This window comes from Gossypium raimondii, chromosome 12 (assembly GCF_025698545.1).
Source record: "Gossypium raimondii isolate GPD5lz chromosome 12, ASM2569854v1, whole genome shotgun sequence".
Lineage (NCBI taxonomy): Eukaryota > Viridiplantae > Streptophyta > Magnoliopsida > Malvales > Malvaceae > Gossypium > Gossypium raimondii.
In genome coordinates, this window is record NC_068576.1 from 3,568,475 (window position 1) to 3,584,230 (window position 15,756).

General features: G+C 30.6%; 1 long non-coding RNA gene across 1 annotated transcript; it reads right to left on the reverse strand.

Annotated features, from left to right (window-relative positions):
• Positions 1-237: 237 nt before the first annotated feature.
• On the reverse strand, positions 238-1,463 carry LOC105762867 (uncharacterized). The gene is made up of 3 exons (XR_001124040.2): positions 881-1,463; positions 700-763; positions 238-617 (listed from the first exon to the last, which is right to left on the reverse strand). It is a non-coding gene; the product is annotated as an uncharacterized LOC105762867 (long non-coding RNA).
• Positions 1,464-15,756: the final 14,293 nt, after the last annotated feature.

Sequence of the window (15,756 nt, forward strand, 5' to 3'; positions counted from 1 at the left end):
AAACTCGAATTTTTTTAAAGCTCAGTTAGGGAATTTACCTTCTCTTACCTGGAAGAGCATCTGGGCAGCAAAAGGACTTCTGGAGAAAGGTCTATGTTGGAGGGTTGGTATGAGGGACCGAATTTCTATTTGGGGTGATCTATAGATTTTAGGAGATGAAGCAGATAGATTACAGAATCAAGACAACAATGAAAACATCAAGTTAGTATCGGATTTGATTGAGGTCACCAGTAGAACTTGGAAAAAAAATATAATTGTTAATAACTTTAATGTGGATAGTGCAAAGAAAATTATGTAGATCCCTTTGGCGGAGACCGTACACGAAGACTTCCAAGTGTAGAGAGAACCGTCTGGCGATTTCTCAGTTAGAAGCGCTTATAAACTATTACAGGAGACTAATCCTAGTAATAATATTATACATGCTGAGACTAAAGATTTTTACAGAAAACTATGGAATTTATACATTCCTTCAAAAGTTAAAATAGCAGTATGAAGAATCTCCAGGAATTATATTCCTATTCTAGCTAATCTCAAGCATAAAAAAATGGCTGTGGAAGCTCACTGTCCCCAGTGTCGTCACTTTGAGGAAGACAGTAACCATATATTTCAGCAGTGTCCTACAACGATAGAAGTATGGATGAACTTAAACCTTTCTTGGGTACTTAATAATGTCATTCAAAGCATGTGGGAGTGGCTTACCTGGGGTTTTTAGTTGGGGGACTAGCGAACAATGTCGTCTTTTTTGTTACGGACTTTGGTTATTCTGGACATATAGAAATCGGTTAATCTATGAAAGGAAAAGTACGACGGGTAGGGACATCTCGAAACAAATTTACAGTTATATTTCTGAGTGGGACGACATAGAGGAGAAGAACCTCACCTTAAAAATAGACAGAGGCCATAAACATGTCGATAGGAGAACGCGGGTGACGATCTACTTTGACGCAGCTTTTGATCAACGATCTTCCAGATCTGCTTCAGGATTGGTAGTACGAGATGTGGGGGGTGAACTTTTGGAATCAAATACGGTTCTCCACTCCGATGTAGCATCTCCGTTTGCAGCGGAGGTACATGCAGGATTACAAGCCATGCAATTAGGAATTTCTATGGGTTTTAGTATTCTGGAAATAATGGGAGATTCAAGAACTGTAATAAAGAAATGTCAAACTACAGATTTCGACAGATCGATTATTGGGGCACTCATTTATTGGGGCACTCATCAGAGATATCCACAGTAAAAATATTTATTTTCAGGAGATCGGATTTCATTTTATCCCTAAAGCAGAGAATACATATGCCCATATTCTTACGAAAGAGGCACTAAAAAAGTGAGAAGGACATTACATGCTGGGTGGTGTTTCGGGTTATGTTCGTCGCACACAAGAGAAAAGTTGACTAAGGTTACCAGACTGAAAAAAGGAAAGAAGGGCTTCGTGGAGACTAAAAGATTTTTTGAAATATGTTATCATCAAAAGCTGGGACGGTGATGTGAAAAGACACTGACTTATGGTGTTCAGCACTGGAATAGGATAAGATTAGATTTCCTTTTTTGTTTCATTCATTTTAAATTTCATGGGCCAATTCTATGCGGATTTAGGTCCTGTTGCTTTGTCTTTGTTTTGATATGGTCTAAGATTTTATAAAAAGTCCAGTTGAATTTTCTAAAAAAAAAAAAAAGAAGCAAATTCTAACCTATATATACATACTAAAACAATTTGAAGTTGCAATTTTGGCAAGGCATAATTTTATTGTCATAATAAATTTTCAACATGAGGAGAATATTAGTCAAATTCATATGATAGAATGATTGTAAATAGTGAAATTAAAAAATTAAAACATACATAAAATTTTATCACATACGTGTAGAAATCACAAATTTAAAATATAAATGTTTGTTTAAAAATCACATACAATAAACAATGAAATATATGTTTTGAAACTAATCAATAATAATACCTAAAATATGTTCATTATTAAAAAATAAAAAAATTAGATTAAATTATTTATCATGGTGTTTTCATCGATCTTGAATCGATGTCGAGTTAACTTGTGACACTAACTCAATCAAAAACATTATTAATATAATATATACAACTGCGAATGTAATAAAATCTGCATAATAAACTTAAAATGTTTATAAAAATATAAAAAAACTTTAGTTAAATGATAAATTAAAGGTTTTATTAATGCAATCGGCGTGAGTTCAAATCACACTATATGCATATTATTTTTATTGATTTTTTAAAGTAAAAGATTAAAATATCCTCGAATAATATACTTATTTTAATTACGGAAGGGCATTCTTGTAACTTCCTAACCGAGTTGGTGATCCAATTGAGCGTGACATCAATAATAGTAAGTATAGATATATAAGCGATAAAGGTAATAAAGTATGCATAATAAAATTAAAATGTATAAAAGTATAATAAAAAAGATTTAGTTTAATGGTAAATTAAATGTTTTATTAATGCAATTGGTGTGGATTCAAATCTCATCATATGCATATTTTTTTTTATTGGTTTCTTTTAAAATGAAAATATTAAAATACCTTTGAACAATATTACTTATTTTAATTAAGGAAGAACATTCCTGTAACTTCCTAATCTAGTTGGTGACCCGATTGAGGGTGACACCGAGTCAATCAAAAGCTTAAATAATAGTATAGATAATTGAGACATTAATTATTATGTAATGTTAATAAACACTTAAATTATAACAAATTTTTATCAAAATATAACAACAAATTTTTATTGCAAAATTTAAGTAAATAATTCAAGAAAATTAAAATAGTCAAAATTTTATATTATGGAATGCTAATAAACTTAATCTCCAATAAATTGAGTGAATAAATGTGTCTAAAAATAATTTAGATTTGGCAAACAACTTTAAATAATTTAAGTTTCAACTTTATAAAAACTATAAATTTAAATATAATAGTATAAAAAACTATTAATTATTAATTACAACAATTGGAATAACAAATATTATTGTTGTAGTTAAAAATATATTAATTGAAAAACTAATGAAAAATTAAACTAAAATTATGTGCAACGCAGCGTGACATTGGAACTATTTGTTCTATATTTACGTCATTTTTATAGAATATAATTATATGGTTTTAATTTGTATTTTTTTGAAAGTTTCATTGATACAAGAAAGTACAATACATGGTACATAATTGCAAGTACAAATATAAATACATGTCCGATCAACTACAACAATATATAAAATCAACTAATACAATGCACAATAGACAAAGAATCAGACAAAGCCTCAGCCTTTGCTAATCATGCAATTCTAAAAGTGATATAGGAAAATTGAGGTCTTGTTTAATAAAATGTTGAAAAATTCTATATAACTCATAATAAAATTTACTAGATAGAATTTTTTCCACAAAAATGCGTGAGAAATGATAAGTAGATAAAGATCTACTTATTACTTAATAGAGAATAAATTTAATTGTTTTATTTTATTTTATTCTATTTCATTTAATATTATATTATCCTTTATCAAACAATCATTTATAATTAGTATTTAATTTTAAGTAATACACCAAATAAATTTTATAACTTATTTTTACTTATTTTTCAACACTTTTTAGCACTTAATTTTTTCAATTTATCAAGCATAATCTTAGTTATTTAAAATAAATTGTTTATTAATGAATTAATAGTATATTTATATTAATTATTTTATTTATAAAATTTCATAAAGAGATATAAATTTTATAATAAAAATTATTTTAATAATAAAACTCATATAAAATAAAAAAAGATTTAAAAAAACTTGGTATTTTATTTTATTCTTATAAAACTTGTATGTATGATTAAGTCTTGCCTAGATGAATTTAAAAAAAAGAAGCATATATTCAGTATGAGGTTTTCTAAGAGTTTTAGTTAAAATATCCGCTAAGTGATCATTTGAATTAATAAAGTTGGTAGCAATACATCTAGACTTAATCTTTTGCCTCACAAAATGACAATCAACCTATATGTGTTTTGTTCTCTCACAAAACACTAGATTTGAGCCAATATGCTGTGTTGATGGGTAATCACAGTTGGGAATTAATCCGTGTATGCAACGAACAAGTAAATAAAATAAAATAAAAAAGATCGAACACGCAAGTTTTACGTGAAAAAACTCCTCAAAAGAGGATTAAAAACCATGGGCAAAAAGAGATTTCATTATAATAAAGGAAAGTACAAAAGATGGAGAGAATAAAAAGGAAAACCTGAAGCCCCAAAATAAAAACCCTTCAAAGCAAAGAACAAAATTTTCTCAATCTAAATATTTTTGTTATATGAAACCTAGAGTAACTAAGGTCTATCTATAGGCTGAAATCTGTAACATATATGACTAGAATATCCCTAGGTTAATCAGAGTTTAAGTGGAAAAATAGAAACAAAGTTTAACTCTAAGAAGAAAGTCAAAAATCTTGAGGTGCACGACGTGACATGGCATTCGCGTCGCCAGGACAAAGGTGGTGTCACATCATTGAGACGAAGTCTCTCTTCTCATCCTGACGTGGTTGTTCGTCGGGACAAGAAACACTTCCTCGTTGTGATGTCACACACTGTTTGATCCAAAAATGCGAGGCATAACTCTACAATCACATATTAATTTCAATTGCTACTAGTTTCTTGTTTCAATTCTTGAAGTAATTGTTTTAACCAAATTAGCTCACAAGTAATTAAAACCATTGCTTGATATTCAACTTTTGCACTTGATCTCGCCATAACATCTTATTTCTAACTCATCCACGATATTAGATTACCCCCAAAGAGAACACGATATCCTAAATTGGACCGTCTATTTGAAGGAAATATTTCCCAATCAACATTTGAATATCCAACAATTTGTGTGCTTCCATGATCTTCATATAGTAGACCTTGTCTAGGGCCACCTTTGATGTATCGTAGAACATGTATTTTAATTGTTTTTTTTTCTATCTTAATTATTTATTTTAATTGTTGCCTTGAATTCTTAGATCTGACTTGGAATTGTTTGGGTTCAGGTTGTATCAAACTCCAAGTTCTTCTTCATTCGTCTAGAGTCCTAGGCCAAATTCTCGACTTGGACAAACTTATGATCCTGTTCTGCGCGCATACCTATTAAAGGAAGCATTGGTAGTCATACTTGATCTAATCTAATACTCTTTTGAATACTAATATTTGGATTTGGTAATCTAATAAGCTATCTAGTTGGACATTCAAACTAACAAACTTACTAGACAACACTAATAAACAAATGTATGAAACTTGACAGAAGAAGAATTATTTAATGCTAGAAAAAAATTATATATAAATTTATATTACTTGTAACACCTTTCACCTGTCTCCGTCGCCGGAATCGAGTTACGGGATGCTACAGTAAATAACAAAAACATGAACATGCAATTTAATTCAAGTATTTTATTCAAAACAATCTTAAATCATCAATTCATCAGACAATTCATGTCTTGAATACAAATTCGATCTTAATTCGAACTTATGAAAGCTCTAAAATCAATTTTGAAATAAATAGGGACTAATTAAAAACATTTTAGAAAAGATTGAGCAAAAGTATAAAATCACACGATCATGTAACAAACTAAGACTGTGTGGACCTAAATTTAAAATCTTACAAACATTCACACAATTGTGTAGTCAAGCCGCGTGAGAGACTGTGACTGTGTTGAACCAAAACCACCAAGATCATATAGAGCACATGGCCGTGTCACCAACCCGTGTGTGACACACGGCCATGTGTTAGCCCGTGTATGCCAAAATGTGCCTTTTAAATCAAGTCACACAATTTATTATTTACTTGTGCCATAAACAAGCCTTTAATAATTCATTAGACCTATAAAAAATACACCAAAAGCATACTTAATGTAATATCTTGAAATTTACTACTATAATACCCCAAAAATTACTACAGTAAGAAATTAGGTATCCTTGATAGTAAAATAAGGAAATAAAGTGACAAAAAGGGAAATTTTGAGTTATGGCAACATTGGGAATTATATTATGACATATTAATTCAAGAAAGGATTAAATCGCAAAAGTGAGAAAAGTTTTGTTGCCCAAGAGTAAGTACTCAAAATTTTGGGGGTTAAAGTGTAAATACGAAAAAGCTGAAGGACCAATAGTGTAAATATTTTAAGGGTAGAATAATCTAGAAACTAAGGAAAATGGATGAATTAGGATCAAATTGAAAAGGTGAAGAATTTTGATGGACTAAATCACAATTTTACCAAATCAAGTGATGACTCAAGGATGGAATTTTTAAAGATTATAAAGGGAAAAATGGTCAATTAGAGGAGAGAGAAATCTAGAAGGCAATGATGATGTTGGTGATATTTTAGATTAATTAATTAATTAAATATTAGTTTATTAATATTTTAATTTGATTTTAAAATGATATTTTATTATTTTACTATTATTCTATTTAGTATATATATGGAAGGAAAGATGAATAATCTTCATCTTCTATCCATGCATCCAACGTATGAAGAGAAAAGAAAGAAAGAAACTTTCTTGTCTTTACAATTTGGTCCTTTCACCAAAAAATCACCATTTTCACTCAGAAATCAAAAAAATTTTCATATCCATCAAAAGAGAAAGATAACAAGGAGACAATGGGGAGCTAGAATATCAAGTTAAATTCAAGAAATAGAAGCTGGAAGAGAAAGAAAATCAAGTTAAAGATTGAAATCAATAGGACAAGGTAAGAACATGAAGATTTCAATATATTTTTAAGTTTGTTATTATTGAAAAAGCATGGAAATGATGTTATAGTAGAGTTTTCTTAAATGAAGTCTTATGTTCTTGATATATTAGTGAAGGTAAATAAGAGAAAGTGATGGAAAATATTATGGAGAAAATGAATAAGGAAGTTATAAACTTAGTAATCAACATTTTGCACTAAAATAGTTTTGGACAGCAGCAGTAGGCTAACTTCGAAAAATCACCATAAATTATGGAAATTGAATTATAGGATTAAAAAAATATTGAATCAAATTTTATTAAGTCTAGTTTCTCATAGAAGAAGCGGTGTAAGTAATGGAATTGTAAATCATGAGATATAGTAAATTATGTGAGACAATGTCAGAATGAATTCAGATTCCCCTGTTCTGACTTTGGAAAATCATCAAAAATTGGAGAAAAATAATTATGGGCTTAATTTTATATTTTTAAAATCCTTAATTAGTATATTTTCAAGAGAAACAAATGGAAACATCATCCGAATCCTGTACGAGGAGATAATTAATTTTTGGTGAAGAAGGGTCAGGACTGTCAGACAGCAGAATAGGGATGACTTTAAAGAATAAACTGTACTTATCGGCTACACCAAAAATTCTAAAAATTTTATAGTAAGAATATATGTGAGTCTATTTTCAGATAAAATTAACGGATCTCAATTCGGAGTTACATAGCTTAAGATATAAATAATTTTGTGACAATAACTTAAGTGGACAACTTTGAATGAACAAATAAATAAATAGTGAAATTATAGATAATGTTAAATATAAGCATGTTATATACATTAAGGATGTGGAATGGAGAGGAGGAGGAGGAAAATATATGATTATTCAACTAGCATGAGTTTTCATTAAAATGGCTAATTTGCATGTTTTAGGTTAGGGACTAAATTGAATAAAAGTAATATTTTAAGGGTAAATTTGTAAAAATGTCAAAAAGTGACCAAATTGCATGAAAAAATTGTTTTATTATTTAAATTAATAAATTGAATAAAATATTAATTTATATCAATATTGAGTGGAAATTGAAGGAAAATAGTAAATTACCTAAATATCCCTAATTTTGGTATTTCTGCAATTTAGCTTGGTAAGTTCGTGTAACTTGAATTATATTCTTAGATGATTGAAATATATATATATATTGGATTGAGAAATTGATTTGAATTGTGAACATGAGAAATTGTGAATTGAATGAAATGGAAATGAAGCTTTGAATACAAATTGTTACTTGGTTTAATACGTATGCAAATGTATGTCTTCTAGTAATGCCTCGTACCCTATTCCGGCGTCGAATACGGGTAAGGGATGTTACAATGTGACATCGCCAGATTCGGTCATAACGTTTAGACCGAGTTTGGGGTGTTACATTTAGTGGTATCAGAGCTATGGTTTAGTCGATTCTCGGACTAACATGGCGTATGTGAGCTTAGCTATACATGCCATATTATTACTCGTGATAATGTAATATATTCCGACTCCAATGAAATTGTTTTGTAAGACAGAGATGACTTCTAACCGAGTTGTTTCCAATAATGCTGAAAAAAAAATTATGTTGAGGTGATTGAAATGTGTTTATGATGAAATGAAATTTAAAAAGGTATGAATAGAAAATTCATGATAAGTATGTGTTAACGTATGAAGTAAGACAACCATGAGTTGAGAAATGTAGAAACGTAGAATAAAATGAAAGTTTATATGGTGATATACTCATCCGCATTTGCTTGGCACACATTTGATGTTATGTGCTCAACATATTTGATTAAGTAAATATGGTAAGTAAATATGGAATGTATGTTTATGTACACTTGCTTGAATAAGTGTAATCAGTATGTTTATATGATAGAATCTTATGTTTAATTGTTAAATTAGAAATAATATGATGTTTGTTTTATGTCTTTGCTATTGAAACATGAATATTATAATAGTATGAAAATTAAATTGATAGATCAAATTGATTAGAACACAGGAATGAGTACTTTCGTTTAGTGATATGTGATGCATTGACGGAAAAAACCATGGTTGGACCATGGCAACATGTGATATGTGATTTCCATGTAAGACCATGTCTGGGACATGGCGTTGGCACCGAGATGAAAGGTCCCCGTAAGATCATGTTTGGGACATGGCATGGGCACCGATATGAGAACTCCCATATAAGACCATATCTGGGATATGACATTGGCAGTACAAGAAACATCCCATGTAAGACCATGTCTGGGACATGGCATTGGCACCGAGATGAGAGGTCCCATGTAAGACCATGTCTGGGACATGGCATTGGCACCGAGATGAGAGGTCCCATGTAAGACCATGTCTGGGACATGGCGTTGGCACCGAGATGAGAAGTCCCATGTAAGACTATGTCTGGGACATGGTGTTGGCACCAGGATGAGAGGTCCTCCGTAAGACCATGTCTAGGACATGGCATGGGCATCAATATGGGAACTCCCATGTAAGACCATATCTGGGATATGACATTGGCAGTACAGGAAACATCTCATTAAGACCATGTGTGGGACATGGCTTTGGCATGTTATTATCAGACAGGAGACATGAGTATCCTTAGTATTCCAAGTGATTCAACGGGCTAGTAAAGAAATTATGTTACATGAATGTTCAGATAAAAGTACAATAAACAGATTCAGGTAAGTATAAGGATTAAGAATATTTCAGTTATCAGTTGAGAAAAGAATTTCAGCAAGGAAGGAGTAAGTTATAATCATGAGTTGTTTAAGCTAGCAAGTAAGTAAACAAGTAAGAGAGTAAATAAAGAAGAAGTTAAATTTGATGAGACAAAATATTCAAGTATGATACCTAAAAGAATGTATGTATTAACTGGAATTTTTTTTACTGAGTGGAATAAAGTGAGGTTTGTGATAACAGAATTAGTCAGAGAAATGATAATTATGTGGTAAAGATGTATGTGTGTGAAGGTTACAGTCGAAATGAACATGATGATCTTTTCTGGATATTATATATATTCTTTTATCCTCAGAGATATGTATGTGTAATTGTTCGGATTCGATAGAGTTCTTATGTTGTGAGAATGTTAGCTAATTATAATGTTAGACGAAAGCCTGTTGGTGCAGTCGGTTTATGGTAGTTATTGTTACATTTTGCATGCATATTTAGAAAATGTATTGTTTTCCTAAAAGAAATATTGTGCTGATTACTAAATTGTAAAACATGTAAACGTGATATGTGAAGTACATGATATGGATTATTAGTAAATTACGGATGAATAATGAATTTTGAAATATAATACATGTATTAAAGATAGAGAAGATATAAATATATAGATTATTGGTACAAGGATTAAATTGTAAAGGATGTAAAAGCATTATGCGAAAAGTGTAAAAGTGATATGCATGCATGATATAATTTGCCCAAGTAGATGAGATTAGAACTACTAGGATATCAGTGGTATATCATTAAAGGATCCTAGCACACTCTCTAATTAATAGCACGCTAGTGCTCTCCGATTATTAGCACATTTATGTTCTCTATATAACACTTTAGTGCTTTCTGTTTAATAATGCACCTTCGTATCAGTTTCGTATATCCTAAGTGTTCTGTCTAATCTACTGGGCCTCTGCTAAAGAAAAAAAGATAAATAATTTTCGCTACAAGGTAAAGCTTTACCTCTGATTCATGTTTGAAATATTGAATTAAAAATAAATTGTGAAATGAAATGATAGAGAATGAATACAAATACTAAGCTAGGTAAATATGTGCAGAAGGGAACTATAGAATTATAGAGATGATTTTAAGAAAATTAAATGAAGAAATGACTTCCGGTTAAGTGGAAAGAGAGGAAATAAGAGCTCGATTAAGTAAAAAGAAGAATATTATTGAAAAGGAAGTACAAAATGATATAAAAACTAGAAATGTTAGTGATAAGAATAGATAGAAAAGGATAATTGAAAGAATATAGAAATGATGAACTTCAAGATCAAAACAAAACAAGGAAATTTCGAGGACGAAATTTATTTTAAGAGGGAGAGAAATGTAATATCCCGAAAATTACTACTGTAATACCCCAAAAATTACTACAGTAAGAAAGTAGGTATCATTGATAGTAAAATAAGGAAATAAAGTGACAAAAAGGGAAATTTTGAGTTATGGCAACATTGGGAATTATATTATGACATATTAATTCAAGAAATGATTAAATGGTAAAAGTGAGAAAAGTTTTGTTGCGCAAGAATAAGTACTCGAAATTTGAGGGGTTAAAGTGTAAATACGAAAAATCTGAAGGACCAATAGTGTAAATATTTTAAGGGTGGAATAATCTAGAAACTAAGGAAAATGGATGAATTAGGATCAAATTGAAAAGGTGAAGAGTTTTGAGGGACTAAATCACAATTTTACCAAATTAAGTGATAACTCAAGGATGAAATTTTTAAAGATTATAAAGGGAAAAAATGGTCAATTAGAAGAGAGAGAAATCTAGAAGGCAATGATGATGTTGGTGATATTTTAGATTAATTAATTAATTAAATATCAGTTTATTAATATTTTAATTTGATTTTAAAATGATATTTTATTATTTTATTATTATTCTATTTAGTATATATATGGAAGGAAAGATGAATAATCTTCATCTTCTTCCCATGCATCCAACGTACGAAGAGAAAAGAAAGAAAGAAACTTTCTTTTCTTTACAATTTGGTCCTTTCACCAAAAAATCACCATTTTCACTCAGAAATCAAAAGAATTTTCACATCTATCAAGAGAGAAAGATAACAAGGAGACAATGGGGAGCTAGAATATCAAGTTAAATTCAAGAAATAGAAGCTGGAAGAGAAAGAAAATCAAGTTAAAGATTGAAATCAATAGGACAAGGTAAGAACATCAAGATTTCAATATATTTTTAAGTTTGTTATTATTGAAAAAGCATGGAAATGATGTTATAGTAGAGTTTTCTTAAATGAAGTCTTATGTTCTTGATATATTAGTGAAGGGAAATAAGAGAAAGTGTAACAGCCCGATTCTGGGCCTAGTCGGAATAGTAGTTTCGGGACCACAAATCCGACGAGGGAAAATATGGTTATTATTATATTTTTATGGTCTACAATTTTACGGAAAATTTTCGTAAAAATTTCGTTCAAAAATTTCGACGTTTGGGCACTCAATTTAGTCAAAAGGACTAAATTGTAAAAAGTGCAAAAGTTGAGTTCTATATGTAGAAGTGTCTACTTGATATGAAATTATAAGTTGGGGGTCCTTATGTGGTAATTAGACCATTAGTAATTGATGGACAAAAATGTAATTATGCAAAAGTTTGGGGGCAAAATTGTAATTTTCAAAAAAGTTGGGTGGAGGATTATTTTAATAAATGTGAACCTTAAATAAGTTAAATTTGCTATTATAGATCAAGAAAGACGAGAGGACTACCTCAAACGAGGAAAAGAAAAGATAGTGGAATAAATTGCAAAATTACGATATTTTGCACCGAGGTAAGTAAACACGTGACTTAATGTATTATTTTGGTATTATTTGATATGTGTTGAGATTTATTTGAATATAAAATAAATGTTTGGCAAGATTCCAAAAAGGCTGTTAAATTGAGAAATGTGGTAAGGAGTTGCAAAACACGGTTTTTGGTTGAACACTCGGAATAGGCCGGAGCATATTGCATATAAAGGGGTTGCTGTGTGTTGATTCCCCTATTCATTGGTGGTTGCTAAGTGCTGATTCCACCGTATTTTAAATGTGGAAGGGGGTTGCTAAGTGCTGATTCCCCCGAGGGGTTGCTAAGTGCTGATTCCCCTACCTATTGGTGGTTGCTAAGTGCTGATTCCACCGTATTTTAAATGTGAAGGGGGTTGCTAAGTGCTGATTCCCCCGATGGGTTGCTAAGTGCTGATTCCCCGACCCATTTGGTGGTTGCTAAGTGCTGATTCCACCGCATCTGAAATGTGAAGGGGGTTGCTAAGTCTGATTCCCCAAGGGGTTCTTGTGTCTTGATTCCCGATTCATTGGTGGTGCTAAGTCGGAATCCACCAACAACGGTTAACATTCCGAGTGTTCAACGAGTAAATTGAGAAGGTGAATATTCATATATGTGGTGGACGAGTTTATGGGAGGAATATCGGGTTTGATACTTAATCAACCCATGTATAAGATGGGAGGAAAAATAAAAAATACAAAAGAAACAATTTGAATGCAAAACTGTTTTGAATGGCAGCAGTTGGGCAAATTTGAAAAATCACCATAAATGGTGAAAAATGAATTGGAGGTTGAATAAAATATGAAATTTAAGCTGAATGAGTCTATTTTCATATGAAAGAAGTGGGGAAAGCAAAGGAATTATATATTTTGAGATATTTAAATTTTACTGAGACAGGGTTGGATTGAATTCGAAATCCCCTGTTCCAACTTTGGAAAATCACCAAAGATTCTAAAAAAATAATTATGGTTTTAATTTTATATGTATGGATTCCTTTTTGAGTCTATTTTTAATAGAAACAAACGAGAACATTGTTTGAAACTTGTATAGAGAGTTATGTGAATTTTCGTAAGGGGAGGTCAGGACTGTCGGGTAGTGAAACAGGGGAAATTTTAATGAATAAACTGTACTAATTGACCCGACCAAAAATTCGGAAAATTTTATGGTGGAAATATATATGAATCTAGTTTCAGGGAAAATTTACAGAATCTGATTTGGAGCCTTGTAGCTCCCGATAAAAATAAATTAGTGACCATGACGCGTAAATACTGCTTGCTGGAATTTGACCAAATAATGAAATTTATTTGTGATAAAAGTTATATTTTGGTGTAATCATGTGGGAAATTTATCTACTTGTCATATGTTTACTTACTAAGCTATATGCTTACTTGCTTTTATTTTTCCCTTGATTATAGTGATATCCATCAACTTGGAATTGGGACGGAGTCGGACAATCATCCACACTATCATCCGCGTTTGGGTATTTTGCTACTGGTATTCCGGAAATTATGGCATGTATAGATGACTTTATGTAATGTGGCGTCACTGTATACATATATAAGTTATGGTTCGATCTAAAATGTGGCGTTTATAAATAGTTAAATTGTGTATCTTTATACAACTGTTTTGGTTGGAAATTTAAATTGTGGTTGGAAATTGCAGGAGGTTTAAGCAAAAACAAGCAGAAATGCTGTCGAAATTTAAAAAAAAAATTTAGTAATACCTCGTACTCTGTTCTGGTAAGGAATATGAGTAAGGGGTGTTACAGAAAGTGATGGAAAATATTATGGAGAAAATGAATAAGGAAGTTATAAACTTAGTAATCAACATTTTGCACTAAAATAGTTTTGGACAGCAGCAGTAGGCTAACTTTGAAAAATCACCATAAATTATGGAAATTGAATTATAGGATTAAAAAAAATATTGAATTAAATTTTATTAAGTCTAGTTTCTCATAGAAGAAATGGTGTAAGTAATGGAATTGTAAATCATGAGATATAGTAAATTATGTGAGACAAGGTCAGAATGAATTCAGGTTCCCCTGTTATGACTTTGGAAAATCATCAAAAATTGGAGAAAAATAATTATGGGCTTAATTTTATATTTTTAAAATACTTAATTAGTATATTTTCAAGAGAAACAAATGGAAACATCATCTGAATCCTGTACGAGGAGATAATTAATTTTTAGTGAAGAAGGGTCAGAACTGTCAAACAACAGAATAGGGATGACTTTAAAGAATAAACTGTACTTATCGGCTACACCAAAAATTCTGAAAATTTTATAGTAAGAATACATGTGAGTCTATTTTCAGATAAAATTAACGGATCTCAATTCGGATTTACATAGCTTAAGATATAAATAATTTTGTGACAATAACTCAAGTGGACAACTTTGAATGAACAAATAAATAAATAGTGAAATTATAGATAATGTTACATATAAGCATGTTATATACATTAAGGATGTGGAATGGAGAGGAGGAGGAGGAGGAAAATATATGATTATTCAACTAGCATGAGTTTTCATTAAAATGGCTAATTTGCATGTTTTAGGTTCGGGACTAAATTGAATAAAAGTAATATTTTAAGGGTAAATTTGTAAAAATGTCAAAAAGTGACCAAATTGCATGAAATGAATTGTTTTATTATTTAAATTAATAAATTGAATGAAATATTAATTTATATCAAGATTGAGTGGAAATTCGAAGGAAAATAGTAAATTACCAAAATATCCCTGAATTTTGGTATTTCTGCAATTTAGCTTGGTAAGTTCGTGTAACTTGAATTATATTCTCAGATGATTGAAATATATATATTGGATTGAGAAATTGATTTGAACTGTGAACATGAGAAATTTTGAATTGAATGAAATGGAAATGAAGCTTTGAATTACATGAGTAAATATCGGGTCTCGTAGGCCCTATTTGTTATGAATATAATATTTCGAGGATATGCTGTAAAGAATTATAAAAGCACGTTAATAATTTAAAAGTTTTAATTCAGATGAAATCTTGTAACTTTGTTTAATACGTATGCAAATGATTGTCTTCTAGTAATGCCTCGTACCCTATTCTGGCGTCGAATACGGGTAAGGGATGTTACAATGTGACATCGCCAGATTCGGTCATAATGTTTAGACCGAATTTGGGGTGTTACACTTAAACATGCCAATTGCCTAATTCTAACCAATATGCCTCAAGGCACCATCATAAACATTAAACACAAGTCATTACAAATCATACTTTAACCTATAAGCATTTCATACCACATACCAGATCATATTCAAATCATCAACAAAGGTTTGTCATTCACATTAGCATATTAAATATCAAACTTAGCCACAATTCATGCACCCTTTTTACAAGCTACTATATATATACATGTATACAAGAACAACTATACCAAAGCATATTCATCAACTTGCACAAGTTCAACCATCCCATGTACATGCCACAGAAAACCAACTTGAATGTGCAAAAAGTCTACCGAATTAGGAGACGATACGTGTGTGCTTCGTGATGATCCAATTGAAACATTTTGGACGTCTAAAATCTACAAAG